Source organism: Cervus elaphus, chromosome 22 (assembly GCF_910594005.1).
Source record: "Cervus elaphus chromosome 22, mCerEla1.1, whole genome shotgun sequence".
Lineage (NCBI taxonomy): Eukaryota > Metazoa > Chordata > Mammalia > Artiodactyla > Cervidae > Cervus > Cervus elaphus.
In genome coordinates, this window is record NC_057836.1 from 21,405,620 (window position 1) to 21,424,011 (window position 18,392).

General features: G+C 40.3%; 1 long non-coding RNA gene across 1 annotated transcript; it reads left to right on the forward strand.

Moving 5' to 3' along the window:
* Positions 1-16,305: 16,305 nt before the first annotated feature.
* LOC122680413 lies at positions 16,306-17,701 on the forward strand. The gene is made up of 2 exons (XR_006336694.1): positions 16,306-16,416; positions 17,606-17,701. It is a non-coding gene; the product is annotated as an uncharacterized LOC122680413 (long non-coding RNA).
* Positions 17,702-18,392: the final 691 nt, after the last annotated feature.

Genomic DNA, 18,392 nt, shown 5'->3' on the forward strand with positions numbered 1-18,392 from the left:
ATTATAGTCTGATTCCTTCTTATGAAAAGTGACCATAATGCAGAGAAATTAATGGGATATTTTGAAGATTTGTGAGCTGATGAATATTTAGCATTTGTGGCTGTGCTGGACACAGAGGAATAATCAGAAAACATTAAGCTATAAAGCTTCACATGTAAAGAAATTTATGATGCGATAAAGACATCAATTCACATCACTGACAGAGAGTGGATTATTCAGTAGCATTTAAGGATAATTAGCTATCCAATTATTTTTAAACATTTTAGTCCCTTACTATATAAGACTCTGAAGACCTACAAGACCTTCTAGAAGTAGCACCCAAAAAAGATGTCCTTTTCATTATAGGGGACTGAAATGCAAAAGTAGGAAGTCAAAAAACACCTGGAGTAACAGGCAAATTTGGCTTTGGAGTACAGAATGAAGCAGGGCAAAGGGTAATAGAGTTTTACCAAGAGAATGCACTGCTCATAGCAAACACCCTCTTCCAATAATTCAAGAGTCCATTCTACACATGGACTTCACCAGATGGTCAATACTGAAATCAGATTGATTATATTCTTTGTAACCAAAGATGGAGAAACTCTATGCAGCCAGCAAAAACAAGACCGGGAGCTGACGGTGGCTCAGATCATGAATTCTTTATTGTCAAACTCACTTTAAGTTGAAGAAAGTAGGGAAAACCACTAGACTATTCAGGTATGACCTAAATCAAATCCCATAGGATTATACAGTGGAAGTGATAAATAGATTCAGGGGAATAGATCTGATAGAGTCCCTGATGAACTATGGACAGAGGTTCGTGACATTGTACAAGAGACAGGGATCAAGACCATCCCCCAAAAAAAGAAATGCAAGAAAGAAAAATGGCTGTCTGAAGAGGCCTTAAAAATAGCTGTGAAATGAAGAGAAGGGAAAAGCAAAGGAGAAAAAGAAAGATATACCCATTTGAATGCACAGTTCCAAAGAATAGCAAGGAGAGATAAGAAAGCCTTCCTCAGTGATCTGTGCAAAGAAATAGAGGAAAACAATAGAATGGGAAAGACAAAAGGTCTCTTCAAGAAAATTAGAGATACAAAGGGAACATTTCATGCAAATATGGGCACAATAAAGGACAGAAATGGTATGGACCTAACAGAAGCAGGAGATATTAAGAAGAGGTGGCAAGAATACACAGAAGAACCGTACAGAAAAGATCTTCATGACCCAGTGGTATGATCACTCACTTAGAGCCAGACACCCTGGAATGTGAAGTCAAGTGGGCCTTAGGAAGCATCACTATGAATAAAGCTAGTGGAGGTGATGGAATTCCAGTTGAGCTATTTCAAATCCTGAAAGATGATGCTGTGAAAGTGCTGCACTCAATATGCCAGTAAACTTGGAAAACTCAACAGTGGCCACAGGACTGGAAAAGGTCAGTTTTCATTCCAATCTCAAAGAAAGGCAATGCCAAAGAATGCTCAAACTACCACACAATTGCACTCATCTCACATGCTAGCAAAGTAAAGCTCAAAATTCTCCAAGCCAGGCTTCAACAGTACGTGAACTGTGAACTTCCAGATGTTCAAGCTGGTTTTAGAAAAGTATGAGGAACCAGAGATCAAATGGCCAATATCCGTTAGGTTATCAGAAAAGCAAAAAAGTTCCAGAAGAATATCTACTTCTGCTTTATTGACTATGCTGAAGCCTTTGACTGTGTGGACAACAACAAGCAGTGGAAAATTCTAAAAGAGATGGGAATACCAGACCACCTGACCTGCCTCTTGAGAAATCTGTATGCAGATCAGGAAGCAACAGTTAGAACTGGACATGGAACAACAGACTGGTTCCAAATGAGGAAAGGAGTACGTCAAGGCTGTATATTGTCACCCTGCTTATTTAACTTATGTGCAGAGTACATCATGAGAAACGCTGGGTTGGATGAAGCACAAGCTGGAATTAAGATTGCTGGGAGAAATATCAATAACCTCAGATATGCAGATGACACCACCCTTATGGCAGAAAGTGAAGAAGAACTAAAGGGCCTCTTGATGAAAGTGAAAGAGGAGAGTGAAAAAGTTGGCTTAAAGCTCAACATTCAGAAAACTAAGATCGTGGCATCCGGTCCAATCAACTTCATGGCAAATAGAGGGGGAAATACTGGAAACAGTGGCAGACTTTATTTTTGAGGGCTCCAAAATCACTGCAGATGGTGACTGCAGCCATGAAATTAAAAGACGCTTACTCCTTGGAAGGAAAGTTATGACCAACCTAGACAGCATATTAAAAAGCAGAGACATTACTTTACCAACAAAGGTCAATCTAGTCAAAGCTATGGTTTTTCCAGTGGTCATGTATGGATGTGAGAGTTGGATGATAAAGAAAGCTGAGCCTGAAGAATTGATGCTTTTGAACTGTGGTGTTGGAGAAGACTCTTGAGAGTCCCTTGGACTGCAGGAGATCCAACCAGTCCATCCTAAAGTAAATCATTCCTGAATATTCATAGGAAGGACTGATGCTAAAGATGAAACTCCAATACTTTGGTCACCTCATGTGAAGAGCAGACTCATTGGAAAAGACCCTGATGCTGGGAAAGATTCAAGGCGGGAGGAGAAAGGGATGACAGAGGATGAGATGGTCCAATGGCATCACTGACTCAGTGGACATGAGTTTGAGTAAACTCCGGCATTGGCAAACGACAGCAAGGCCTGCGTGCTGCAGTCCTTGGTTTCACAGAGTCGGACATGACTGAGCAACTGAACTGAACTGAACTACATAGGAATCATAAAAAGTACCATTTTGAATGGATTAAAGAGGTAAATGTGATTTATTGCCTCAAAACAAATGTATATATGTATATATGATGTTGAGGTAGAGAAGTAGGAAAGGAATGTATGTAACAGTTGGATGGGGAATAGGGGTGTTTATGGTAGTAAGATAGGCAAAACAGCCTGAACTAGGACATAAAACACATAGACATAAAAGAGAAAATAGGCCTAATTACATCAGAATTTTAAATATTTATAATAAAAAACCCAGGGGGAGGAGCCAAGATGGCGGAGGAGTAGGACAGGGAGACCACTTTCTCTCCTACAAATTCATCAAAAGAATAACTGAACGCAGAGCAAATGTTGCAAAACAACTTCTGATCGCTAGCTGAGGTCATCAGGCGCCCAGAAAAGCAGCCCATTGTCTTTGAAAGGAGGTAGGACAAAATATAAAAGATAAAAAGTGAGACAAAAGAGCTAAGGACAGAGATCCGTCCCGGGAAGTCTTAGGTGGCATTGCTTGGGGTAGGGTCCGGGCCTGAGTGCCCTGAGGACAATCGGAGGGAGCTTCTGTGAGTTGCCAACTTGAACTGTGGGAGACCAAAAGAGAGAGAGTAAATTAACCGGCCTGAACACACTGCCGGCCCTTCGCAGAACAAAGAGACCGAGAAAATCCAGGGAAGAGCTCGCAGGCTGCAGACCAGCCCAGCCCCGCCAGAGGCAGGAGGCAGGGGGGAGGGGAAGGTCGCGGCGAGACACAGGGCGCAGACCCCCGACCCGCGCGGGCTGGGACTGGGGCTGGGGCCGCGGACGGCAGAAGGCACATGCACCCGACTGGCGCCAGCGGAAACTGAGACTGGGTCCGTGGAAGGGAGTGGGCGCGCCACACCTGGGGAGAGTGTGCCCACCAAGCCCCTGGCTGCCTGGACCGCTCTGACGGAGAAGGCACAGAGAGCAGGCGCAGCTTTTCGTTCCGCGCTTTTGTGGAACACCAGAGGGCTGGAACCTCGCGCAGCGTGGGGCGCGCTCCATATAGAACAGCCGGGAGCCTGAGCAGCGCAGACAGAGAAAGCAGCATCAGCCCCTCCCGGCAGCCCCAGCCCGTCCCCGTGGCGCAAGCCCGTCCCCACAGCGCCAGCCCCTCCCTGCAGCGCCAGCCCCTCCCTGTAGCGCCAACCCCTCCCCGCAGAGCGACGGAACTAGCTACCTGAATAAGAGTCCACCTCCACCCGCCTGTGTCAGGGCGGAAATGAGGCTCTGAAGAGACCGGCAAACAGAAGCCAAATAAACAAAGGGAACCGCTTCAGAAGGGACTGGTGGAACAGATTAAAATCCCTCTAGAAAAACACCGACTACACCAGAAGGGGCCTGTAGATATCGAGAAGCGGAAGCTGGAACGAGGAGCTATCTGAAACTGAGCCGAACCCACACTGACCGCAACAGCTCCAGAGAAACTCCTAGATATAATTTTACTTTTTTCTCTTTTTTTTTCTTTTTTTATTTTTTTTCTTTCTTCTCTTTTATTTTCCTTTAAAATCCCCTATTACTCCCCCATTACTCCTTAACTTTCATTTCCATAGATTTTTACGATTTTTTTAATTAGGGGAAAAAAAAATTTTTTTTTCTTTCTTTTTTTTTCTTTTTCTTTCTTTTTCTTTTTTTTTTTTCTTTTTTTTCTTTCCTTTTTCTCTTCTATTTTCTATTTTTCTTTTTTGCTTATTTCTTTTAAAGTCCTCTAGTACTCCTCTACTACTCCTTAATTTTCATTTTCAATACACTATAACCTTACAAAAAAAAAAAAAAGAAGAGAAGCCCTATTTTTAAACCGAAGATTATTCTCTCCCAATCTTGACTCTCTGTTTTCTACTTCAGAACGCCTCTATTTCCTTCTTTCCCCTTCTCTTCCCAACCCAATTCTGTGAATCTTTGTAGGTGACTGGGCTATGGAGAACACTCTGGGAACAGACAGCTGCGTAGATCTGTCTCTCTCCTCTTGAGTCCCCCTTTTTCTCCTCCTGCTCATCTCTATCTCCCTCCTCCCTCTCCTCTTCTTCATGTAACTCTGTGAACCTCTCTGGGTATCCCTAATGGGGGAGAATCTTTTAGCCACTAACCTAGAAGTTTTCTTATCAGCGCTATATAGTTGGAGAAGTCCTGAGACTACAGGAAGAATAAAACTGAAATCCAGAGGCAGGAGACTTAAGCCCAAAACCTGAGAACACCACAAAACTCCTGACTACATGGAACTTTAAGTAATAAGTGACTGTCCAAAAGCCTTCATAAAAGCCTTCATACCTACACTGAAACCAACCACCACCCAAGAGACAATAAGTTTTAGAGCAAGACATACCACGCAAATTCTCCAGCAACGCAGGAACATAGCCCTGAACATCAACATACAGGCTGCCCAAGGTCACACCTAACGCATAGACCCATCTCAAAACTCATTACTGGGCACTCCATTGCTCTCCAAAGAGAAGAAATCAAGTTCCACGCACCAGAACACTGACGCAAGCTTCCCTAACCAGGAAACCTTGACAAGCCAATCGTCTAACTCCACCCACTGGGTTAATCCTCCACAATAAAAAGGAACCACAGACCTCCAGAATACAGAAAGCCCACTCCAGATACAGCAATCTAAACAAGATGAAAAGGAAAGAAATACCCAACAGGTAAAGGAACATGAAAAATGCCCACCAAGTCAAACAAAAGAGGAGGAGATAGGGAATCTACCTGAAAAAGAATTTAGAATAATGATAATAAAAATGATCCAAAATCTTGAAAACAAAATGGAGTTACAGATAAACAGCCTGGAAACAAAGATTGAAAAGATACAAGAAATGTTTCATAAAGACCTAGAAGAAATAAAAAAGAGTCAATTAAAAATGAATAATGCAATGAATGAGATCAAAAACACTCTGGAGGGAACCAAGAGTAGAATAACGGAGACAGAAGATAGGATAAGTGAGGTAGAAGATAAAATGGTAGAAATAAATGAAGCAGAGAGGAAAAAAGAAAAAAGGGTCAAAAGAAATGAGGACAACCTCAGGGACCTCTGGGACAATGTGACACGCCCCAACATTCGAATCATAGGAGTTCCAGAAGAAGAAGACAAAAAGAAAGGCCATGAGAAAATACTCGAGGAGATAATAGGGGAAAACTTCCCTAAAATGGGGAAGGAAATAGCCACCCAAGTCCAAGAAACCCAGAGCGTCCCAAACAGGATAAACCCAAGGTGAAACACCCCAAGACACATATTAATCAAATTAATAAAGATCAAACACAAAGAACAAATATTAAAAGCAGCAAGGGAAAAACAACAAATAACACACAAAGGGATTCCCATAAGGATAACAGCTGATCTATCAATAGAAACCCTCCAGGCCAGAAGGGAATGGCAGGACGTACTGAAAGTAATGAAAGAGAATAACCTACAACCTAGATTACTGTATCCAGCAAGGATCTCATTCAGATATGAAGGAGAATTCAAAAGCTTTACAGATAAGCAAAAGCTGAGAGAATTCAGCACCACCAAACCAGCTCTTCAACAAATGCTAAACGATCTTCTCTAGACAGGAAATGCAGAAAGGTTGTATAAACGTGAACCCAAAACAACAAAGTAAATGGCAACGGGACCACACCTATCAATAATTACCCTAAATGTAAATGAGTTGAATGCCCCAACCAAAAGACAAAGATTGGCTGAATGGATACAAAAACAAGACCCCTATATATGCTGTCTACAAGAGACCCACCTCAAAACAAGAGACACATACAGACTAAAAGTGAAGGGCTGGAAAAAAATATTTCATGCAAACGGAGACCAAAAGAAAGCAGGAGTCGCAATACTCATATCAGATAAAATAGACTTTCAAATAAAAGATGTGAAAAGAGACAAAGAAGGACACTACATAATGATCAAAGGATCAATCCAAGAAGAAGATATAACAATTATAAATATATATGCACCCAACATAGGAGCACCGCAATATGTACGGCAAACACTAACGAGTATGAAAGAGGAAATTAATAGTAACACAATAATAGTGGGAGACTTTAATACCCCACTCACAACTATGGATAGATCAACTAAACAGAAAATTAACAAGGAAACAAAACCTTAAATGACACAATGGACCAGCTAGACCTAATTGATATCTATAGGACATTTCACCCCAAAACAATCAACTTCATCTTTTTCTCAAGTGCACACGGAACCTTCTCCAGAACAGATCACATCCTGGGCCATAAATCTGGTCTGGGAAAATTCAAAAAAATTGAAATCATTCCAGTCATATTTTCTGACCACAGTGCAGTAAGATTAGATCGCAATTACAGGAAAAAAATGTTAAAAATTCAAACATATGGAGGCTAAATAACACGCTTCTGAATAACCAACAAATCATAGAAGAAATCAAAAAAGAAATCAAAATATGTATAGAAATGAATGAAAATGAAAACACAACAACCCAAAACCTATGGGACACTGTAAAAGCAGTGCTAAGGGGAAGGTTCATAGCATTACAGGCTTACCTCAAGAAACAAGAAAAAAGCCAAATAAATAACCTAACTCTACACCTAAAGCAATTAGAGAAGGAAGAAATGAAGAACCCCAGGGTTAGCAGAAGGAAAGAAATCTTAAAAAATCAGGGCAGAAATAAACGCAAAAGAAACTAAAGAGACCATAGCAAAAATCAACAAAGCTAAAAGCTGGTTTTTTGAAAAAATAAACAAAATTGACAAACCATTAGCAAGACTCATTAAGAAACAAAGAGAGAAGAACCAAATTAACAAAATTAGAAATGAAAATGGAGAGATCACAACAGACAACACTGAAATACAAAGGATCATAAGAGACTACTACCAGCAGCTCTATGCCAATAAAATGGACAACTTGGATGAAATGGACAAATTCTTAGAAAGGTATAACTTTCCAAAACTGAACCAGGAAGAAATAGAAGATCTTAACAGACCCATCACAAGCAAGGAAATCGAAACTGTCATCAGAAATCTTCCAGCAAACAAAAGCCCAGGACCAGATGGCTTCAAAGCTGAATTCTACCAAAAATTTAGAGAAGAGCTAACACCTATCTTACTCAAACTCTTCCAGAAAATTGCAGATGAAGGTAAGCTTCCAAACTCATTCTATGAGGCCACCATCACCCTAATTCCAAAACCAGACAAAGATGCCACAAAAAAAGAAAACTACAGGCCAATATCACCGAAGAACACAGATGAAAAAAATCCTTAACAAAATTCTAGCAAACAGAATCCAACAACATATTAAAAAAATCATACACCATGACCAAGTGGGCTTTATCCCAGGAATGCAAGGATTCTTTAATATCCGCAAATCAATCAATGTAATACACCACATTAACAAATTGAAAGATAAAAACCATATGATTATCTCAATAGATGCAGAGAAAGCCTTTGACAAAATTCAACACTCATTTATGATTAAAACTCTCCAAAAAGCAGGAATAAAAGGAACATACCTCAACATAATAAAAGCTATATATGACAAACCCACAGCAAGCATCACCCTCAATGGTGAAAAATTGAAAGCATTTCCCCTGAAATCAGGAACAAGACAAGGGTGCCCACTCTCACCACTACTATTCAACATAGTGTTGGAAGTTTTGGCCACAGCAATCAGAGCAGATAAAGAAGTAAAAGGAATCCAGATAGGAAAAGAAGAAGTGAAACTCTCACTGTTTGCAGATGACATGATCCTCTACATAGAAAACCCTAAAGACTCTACCAGAAAATTACTAGAGCTAATCAATGAATATAGTAAAGTTGCAGGATATAAAATTAACACACAGAAATCCCTTGCATTCCTATATACTAACAATGAAAAAACAGAAAGAGAAATTAAGGAAACAATACCATTCACCATTGCAACAAAAAGAATAAAATAATTAGGAGTATATCTACCTAAAGAAACAAAAGACCTATACATAGAAAACTATAAAACACTGATGAAAGAAATCAAAGAAGACACAAACAGATGGAGAAACATACCGTGTTCATGGATTGGAAGAATCAATATTGTCAAAATGGCTATTCTACCCAAAGCAATCTATAGATTCAATGCGACCCCTATCAAGCTACCAATGGTATTTTTCACAGAACTAGAACAAATAATTTCACAATTTGTATGGAAATACAAAAAACCTCGAATAGCCAAAGTAATCTTGAGAAAGAAGAATGGAACTGGAGGAATCAACCTGCCTCACTTCAGACTCTACTACAAAGCCACAGTCATCAAGACAGTATGGTACTGGCACAAAGACAGAAATATAGATCAATGGAACAGAATAGAAAGCCCAGAGATAAATCCACGAACCTATGGACAACTTATCTTTGACAAAGGAGGCAAGGATATACAATGGAAAAAAGACAACCTCTTTAACAAGTGGTGCTGGGAAAACTGGTCAACCACTTGTAAAAGAATGAAACTAGAACACTTTCTAACACCATACACAAAAATAAACTCAAAATGGATTAAAGATCTAAATGTAAGACCAGAAACTATAAAACTCCTAGAGGAGAACATAGGCAAAACACTCTCTGACATAAATCACAGCAAGATCCTCTATGACCCACCTCCCAGAATATTGGAAATAAAAGCAAAACTAAACAAATGGGACCTAATGAAACTTAAAAGCTTTTGCACTACAAAGGAAACTATAAGTAAGGTGAAAAGACAGCCCTCAGATTGGGAGAAAATAATAGCAAATGAAGCAACAGACAAAGGATTAATCTCAAAAATATACAAGCAACTCCTGAAACTCAATTCCAGAAAAATAAATGACCCAATCAAAAACTGGGCCAAAGAACTAAACAGACATTTCTCCAAAGAAGACATATAGATGGCTAACAAACACATGAAAAGATGCTCAACATCACTCATTATCAGAGAAATGCAAATCAAAACCACAATGAGGTACCATTACACGCCAGTCAGGATGGCTGCTATTCAAAAGTCTACAAGCAATAAATGCTGGAGAGGGTGTGGAGAAAAGGGAACCCTCTTACACTGTTGGTGGGAATGCAAACTAGTACAGCCGCTATGGAAAACAGTGTGGAGATTCCTTAAAAAACTGGAAATAGAACTGCCATATGACCCAGCAATCCCACTTCTGGGCATACACACCGAGGAAACCAGATCTGAAAGAGACACGTGCACCCCAATGTTCATCGCAGCACTGTTTATAATAGCCAGGACATGGAAGCAACCTAGATGCCCATCAGCAGATGAATGGATAAGGAAGCTGTGGTACATATACACCATGGAATATTACTCAGCCATTAAAAAGAATTCATTTGAACCAGTCCTAATAAGATGGATGAAGCTGGAGCCCCTTATACAGAGTGAAGTAAGCCAGAAAGATAAAGAACATTACAGCATACTAACACATATATATGGAATTTAGAAAGATGGTAACGATAACCCTATATGCAAAACAGAAAAAGAGACACAGATGTACAGAACAGACTTTTGAACTCTGTGGGAGAATGTGAGGGTGGGATATTTCAAAAGAACAGCATGTATACTATCTATGGTGAAAGAGATCACCAGCCCAGGTGGGATGCATGAGACAAGTGCTCGGGCCTGGTACACTGGGAAGACCCAGAGGAATCGGGTGGAGAGGGAGGTGGGAGCGGGGATCGGGATGGGGAATACGTGTAAATCCATGGCTGATTCATATCAATGTATGACAAAACCCACTGAAATATTGTTAAGTAATTAGCCTCCAACCAATTTAAAAAAAAAAAAAAAAGATTAAAAAAAAAAAAACCAAAAACAAAATTAAAAGACATTCATATTAGGAACTAGGAGCAAATATTTATAGACTATATCTCATGCACAGGGTTGATATCCATAATATATGATAAGCCCAACAATAGCAAAACTTCAAAAAATATGAAAATAATATATGTGATTACAAATCTGGCACACTAGCTGCTGGAAGAGACTGTCAGCAGGATTGCCACACCAAATGGGTTCTTGATCACTGTTTCAAGTTTGTAGCTCTTTGTCCTGAAATGTGCTGGACCAGGCTAGACTAAGCTGAGAAGCTAAGGGTGAAAACTGTGTTCATACCTGGGTGTATGCTTCCTTACTCGGTAGTCATCCTGAAAATTGTTAAACTATGAGATGGATGGTGACCCTACTCATAGGAGTTGTCCATGGCTTTAATCTACATTGACCTCTACACTCACACAGCCATCTCAGCCTGACTCTTGTACCACTGAAACCTGGAGGCAGCAATTCATACTCCAGAAAACCTGACCCCCACTTACTCAGATTCATCTTCCAAGCAGGAACACACTACAGAGGCTTTGGCAGGGTCTGATCATTGGGCCTTCACTGTCCTAAATGATAGTGCTGATTGCTCTTTAGGTATTAATACTGTCTGCACTCTGTATTCTTGGGACAGTTTAGCCTCATATACATTATTCAAAATGTGGTCTGAACTATCTTTCTACCAGTCAGAGATAGATAAGAACTCTAAGTACACACACACAAGGACACATAAAAAGGTCAATAATCATACAAAAGGAATTTAACTCTCACTGATATCAGGAAGAGACACAGTAAGTATTTTTGTGTATATTTGCGTTACAAAAAGATAAAAGTAACAGATATCAAGGAACTGAGAGGATGTGAGCAAGCCAGTAATTTCATGAACTACTCCTATTTCTTTAATTACAGATATCTTTGAGAGGTTAACACTTGCTACCTGCATACCTTTTGACCCAGAATTTCAGTTTTGGTGTACACTGGTTATATACAGAGTATTCTCTATAAAGTACACAAAAATGTGATTTCCTTGGTGGCACAGTGGGTAAGAATCTGTCTGCCAATGCAGGGGACACAGAGTCGATCTCTGGTCCAGGAAGTTCTCACATGGGACGGAGCAACTAAATCTATGTGCCACAATTACTGAGTCCATATGTTGTAACTGCTGAAGCCTGTGGATCTAGAGCCTGTGCTCTGCAACAAGAGAATCCACTGCAGTGAGAAACCCACACACTGCAACGAAGAGTGGCCTCTGCTTGCTGCAGCTAGAGAAAGCCCACATACGTCAAAGACTCAGTGAAGCCAAACATAAATAAATAAATTTTTTTAAAAGATAAGTCCACCTGGAGGAAAAGTGAGTCGTTTGCTAACCATTTCAACAAAACCTTTCTTTTAAGGATATCTGCTTCCTTTCTTCTTCCATGTCTCCATACAACCAGGAGGGAGATATGTGTTGCTTTAGGTTCCATATAGAAGAAGTTATGGTTGCATTTCTCTTTGAATTCAGAGGAAGAGCCATCGAAAGTTTCAGACCCCCTCATGTTGCAGACATAGTGGTAAGCAGAATCTACAGACACTTGGACACAGAGATGGCGAGAAATGCCTTCTGTGGCTCTCATCGCTGGAGACCAGAACCTGGGAGAAACTCTCAGGCAAAAGACTGGAAGTAGTGCAAGAGATTTACAAATACACATTTTGATTGACAGTTCCTTGACCAGGCTTTCTCTCTGGGATTTCTAACGTTTAGAGTTATTGTGATTAAAGAATCAAAGTTTTGCCCAGTTAAAAGAGGCATCCACAGTTTTAACCAACACCATGGAGTTGTGAAGAGTCGGACACAACTGAACGACTTCACTTTTACTTCTCACTTTCATGCACTGGAGAAGGAAATGGCAACCCACTCCAGTGTTCTTGCCTGGAGAATCCCAGGGACGGCGGAGCCTGGTGGGCTGCCGTCTATGGGGTCGCACAGAGTCAGTCACGACTGAAGCTACTTAGCAGCAGCAGCATGCCTCACCAGAGAACTTTGTATCATTGTACTCAAAGTAGCAAACACATGATCTTCATTGTTATGGTGTCTGTACCAGCAACCGAAAAAAAAAAAAAAAATTCTATACAAGCTTCTTTTTATGAAGGCAGAAGAATAAGGTACTAGAAAACTGTGTGAATGTATTGCTGATTTTAAAGCAAACTAATGTACATGAGGAAAAGAATTTTTTTTTTTTCCTACTCACCTGTTAAGATCAGAGGAAGAGTTCAGCAACTGTAAAGAAGAATGCAGGTAATCCAAAATAAAAGTTTGGAAACCCAGTACCTCATTATGAAATTTTTAAATAAAAGTCAACAAATCTAGTGAAGAATAGGCCTTAATTAAACAACAACAACAAAAATCCTCCAAAATGCATAACAAAAAATAAGATACAAATGAAAGTTAAATACAGTGGCTGGATTAAGGAGAGAAAATATCAAAAAATAAGTTTAGTGTAGACAGTGAGGAGAATGAGTGTCAGAATATTCTAGACAAAATTCCCTGTGTTTAAGAATAATCTGAGAAAACATGTTCTAGCATGGAAACTCACTGAAAAATATAAGATCAAGGCAATGAAATTGAAGACTTGAAAGGAACATAAGACCATCTTTTGGAAGTGCATAAGTGCGGCTATGAAATTATCAGTGGAAGACAGGGAGGTTAAATATATCTCCTAGCAGAAAGAAATCAAACAGAATCTCACAAAGAAGCTAGAAAAGAGAAGAAGTCTTAGAGACATAGAACAGAATAACATGATCCATTCAAGAAGATGTATATTCATTTCATTCAGTCCTATAAGGCCTATTGTAGATTCTGTGTCTACCTTTGCTTTTACTAAATATTGTAACTCCTAAGATATTTACAAGAATAGAAAGTCTTAGGTTACTTTGTTGGACAACACCAATACTTTCCTATTAGAGAACAGATAGAACTAGATGATATCTGGTGGCCTGAAAAGAATGAGGGTCAGCCTTCTACCATCCATGTGTGCCCAAGGATGCTATCCACATATATTTCATAAATAAACCAAAATGATCTCTATCATCAAAATGTTTTACAATGTATCATATACATAGGTAAACAAATAACAAAATAATGGAGTTTGGGTGATATGAAGTCCAGAGATCACAGTCAAAACACACACAAATGACACTTGGAAGGACAAAGAAATGATTTCACCAAAAAGACTGAAAATTAAATGTTGACAGAACAGTTCTAATATCTGTGCTGAATGCTTGGACATTCTCCCTCAAAAGCTTTACCCACGTCACATGTTGTACCTTTTAGAAATGGCACAATAATAACATTCTATTCATTCCATCCTGCTGGGATTAGTCACAGCTATAACCCTGTCTAACCCGGTGACAAGATCAGCCCAGGTAGAATTCAAAGATACCATTGTTATGACCCCCTTTATAAAGGAATCTGCCTGGCTTCTCCCAGTGCAGAGTTGAGAGCAAATCCAGAGCTTCTTCCAAGATGCTGCTGATCCTGCTCTCAGTGGCCTTGCTGGCCCTGAGCTCAGCTCAAGGCTCAGTTTCTGGTAAGAATAAGGGGGGAGGGTGCTGAGACTCTGCTTGGGGCTTGGGGGATCACACTGCAGTGAGGAAGCTTGTAAAGAGGAGACATAAGTGAGAGATGTGGCTGCAGACTGCTTAAGACAAGAGGAAGGTCCTTCACCTCCTCTGTGATGTGAAGGCCTCAAACTTAGTACAACTGGAAACCAGCACAGAATTTTTAAGCAGAGGAATGACAAATTAAGACTTATCTCTGTTCTATGAAGGATGCATAGCAAAAAGGCAAGACTGGCACAGACAAGTTCCATCATGAAGATGCTGTGATAATCAGAGAAGGCACTGGATGAAGGTGCCCTTTCTAGGGGATGCTTGAAAGAGGTGAAGTCCATTCAGAGCTACTTCAGAGACAGAGACGAGAGTAATAAATCTCTCTGTGTCTACCTAGAGATATGGAGATTCCAGGGCACAGTGGTCTCATTTTACCCTCACCAATATTTAATATTTCAGAATGTTGTGCCCAATATGGCAAGATTGTATCCACATGTTTACTCCTGGTCCTTCTACCTTGAGAAACCATGTTAATATAAGTAAAGTATTCCATGAATTGAGGGCAGAAGGACACTAAAATATAACACTGAAATATTCAGCACTTAACCTAAACTAGCATTAGGGTTTAAGGGATCCTAGGAAGGACAAAAAGGTCTCTTTTGACTTCGAGGTTGATCCTCAGCACAATAATAACCCTGCCATACCTTCATGTCCTCTTTCTTTTGCAAAGGCATCACAGATAGTAGTTGAAAATTTATAATATCTTAGAGTATATACAGAGTGTGCCATTTTCCTGTAGAACATTGTGAAGCTTGAAGGATATAGATTCATCTTCTGCTTCTTTTCCTAGAAAGCAGCAGTGAAGAGTCTCTGAGAACCGTATTAGGTAAGTTGCAATTAATCCTCCCTCATCTTTCTTTTTTTCATTAGCAACTTTGCAATTCTCCTGTGTCCTGTTATCATCATTATCTTGTGAAGGTTATAATCAGTGTTAGAAACACTAAAGATAAAGGCAGTCCTTTCTATCCTTGGTCTTGGGGACCATGAGTAAGGCCCTAACATGAATAACATGATGTCTAGCCTGGATGACACTGGAAATGCTGCCTGTGCCCTCAGGCCAGAAACGATGCTTGAGAGAGGACAACAAAGGGAAGGAGTCACAATTCTGACTCCTGCAGCTTACTGAGGATCAACCCCTCTACTGACTGTTTCCTTCTTCCTCAGTATTCTTCTCTTTAAATGTGTAGTTGTATTCTTCTCTTTAAATGTGTAGTTTAGAAAAAGTGCAAAGAAGCTAGGTCTGGTTCATTTCTCCTGTTTCTCTGCTCAGCTGTGTCACAGTACCTAATTAAAATTTGCAAGTTATTTAGTGACTCCTGTGACTCCTGTGTAGGACATCATGTCTCTCTCTCTCTCTCTCTCTCTCTCTCTCTCTCTCTCTCCCTCTCTCCCTCTCTCCCTCCCTCCCTCCCTCTCTCCCTCTCTCTCTCTCTCTCGTCCAACTATTGCTCCACCTCATTTTAGAGCCAGAGGGTTCCACATACACTCTCCACAGGCCAGACTTGGAGTCACAGTTGGCAAGCTATGTCAGTGACCCAAAATATATCTGGCAGCATATCTGACATGGTTAATCCCTTTGCTTTTCTTCTGTCCTTGTAGACATCGTCTGCCAATTCTAAAATATCCATCACCTTCTTTTGGCCAAATTGTTTTTCTCAAAAGCAAAGAACTAAGACTCAGTATCACTAGTATGTGGGTGAACAGGAGTACTGCAAAAAGAAGTGAGTAGAGAGGAAGCTGGCAGCTGAGAGACGGGTTCTGGAGTAAGGGACTGTCTGAAAAGTTAATCAGAGATCAAAATGAGAGGGGAGACTTCCATCACCTAGTTCCTGTCTTTTTGTGCCATACCCTGCAGATGAAACCAGCTCAGACTCAAGCTCAGATGAGGACTTTTTCATACGATCTCGTGGAAAACACAGAGGACGCAGAGGACAACCACCTTCTCCTATTGATGAAAACGATGATGAGGAAGCTCCATCAGGGCCACCTCCACCAGGACCACCTCAGCCAGGACCACGTCCACCAAGACCACCCCCACCAAGTGATGAACCTCAGCCAAGACCACCCCCACCAAGTGATGAACCTCAGCCAAATCCACCCCCACCAAGTGATGAACCTCAGCCAAATCCACCCCCACCAGAGGAGCAACCTGAGGAGAGTCCAGATGAAGACTCACCATCCGAGTAATCTGAGAGTCATTGACAGGTATGACTCCAGCTCACTCTCCATCAAGGGCCCTGGCCCTACAGGTCTCATACTTTAGTGGGTCACTGAATCAACAGAAAATGTGTGAAAATTGCATAGTCCAGGACACAAGTTTTAAAGGTTCTATTCAGGTAGTCTAAAATAAGGTAGCAAAATGTCGTATTTATTACAATCTGTCCAAGGTGATTTCAATTTTGAGAAACAAGGATCATACATCGCCTTTTCTCCGATGACCACCTGTCCTAAAGTGGTCCGGTGATGAGGAAGTACACCATGTTCTCCCTTGTCCTTTTCTCTCCTACTTCTCTGGCTCAATGACCCTCTCATCTCAAGTTTCCACCTGACAGGCATCTCAGGTCCAGTGTCCCTACTGAATGATAATTTAATTTTATGTTGCTAAATTTATCTGACTAAAATATTTCCTTTTCAATTAGTACAAGGTCAAGGTAAAAAAAAATAACTGAACAGAAAAGTATTAGGCTAACTATGAAAGGCATCTGGATCCTACCTTCCCGCTTCCTTCCCCAAGGTCCACCACAGTTAACTCTTGAACATCCTCTTGGAAACACTTATACCATTTAAAACATAACTATACATTTTGTCCAAAAATGATGTCTTACTTTCTGCAGATTAATAGGTTGCTTATTTCAAATAGCATAGTTGTTTAAAATATTTGTAACATTTATTTGAGTTATATGGGTCCATTTAATCCTCATTTTGTTTACTTTTTAATTTTCCTAATCCATTGTCTGCCTGTGCCATGATTTCTTTGGCCAACTCTGTATCAATGGACATTTAGGCCAATTTCAGTTTTTCACTAGTTAAAAATTGGTTGCAGTAACCATCTTTGTAAATATATATTTGAACACCTTAAATAGCAACCAAGAGATAAACAAGCTAAGAACAACCTTTTATCTTGAAAGCAAGATTTTAGACCACATTATCTATTAGGTGCATAAAAATGACAAATCAAAAGAAATTTGTAAGGAAATGGGAAAGGGAAGAAGAAAAGGGAGAGAGGGAAGGGAAGAGAAGGGAAGGGAAGGGAAGGAAAGGGAAAGGAGGGTAGAAGGGAAGACATGTGGAAGAGAAGGGAAATGTGGGCTCTTAGCTACTTCCCTTCATTGTTATCTGCAAGGATTAGAAACCACCTGCCCACCTTGTAAGAACCTTCTCTTTTGCTTTTCAGAGCATGAGTATGAAGACACCAGTCCTTCAGAAAGCCATGACATTGGAAGAAGGCAGTCTGTCTTCAGTTCACCAATAAAATAATCAGCATCCACTTTCAAGTGTCACGTCTCATTCTGGGTGTTTCTGAGCCTGAAATTTGAGGGCCATGAACATCCAAGATCAGTTCTCACTGATGCTTTCAGCAGCCTTCCTCCTTTTCCCTTTGTTCTTTGCTTGGGGACCAGAATGTGTATCTCCTTTCTACCTCCTGTTGCCTCCCCCTTCCACCTGACACCTTTATTCAGAAGCCAGGTGCCTCTCCTGTCCTTCCCTGGTTTCTATAGCACTAACGCGATGTTTTTATTATTTTCACACCTTTCTAACAATTTTAGGGAAATAAAGAAAATATTGCAAATATGAAGAAGTGGCAAGAGCTGAGGGAATGCTTAAAATTTCCAAAAGAACTGATCCTGGTTTCCAGGAAAATAAATGTGATTCTAGGTCCCTATTCCCTCAAGGCCATTACCACATCCCCCTCTTTTAAATAATTTCTCAGTTGTTTTTTTTTCTAGATCTTCCACCTTTCTAAAACAAAATGTGGTCAGTTTCATAAAGGAGATAACATGTTGTTTCTAAAAAGCAAGGAAAATTTGAGGTTCTTCAGACATGAGTTTATTATCTGCTTTTATAAGCTCTGGACTTTTAGAAAGCTACTTCAACTTGCAGAGCCTTAGTTTCCCTATCCATATAATGAGGATCATATTAATACCTACCCTAGGGCAGAAAGAGTAACAAATACCACACAT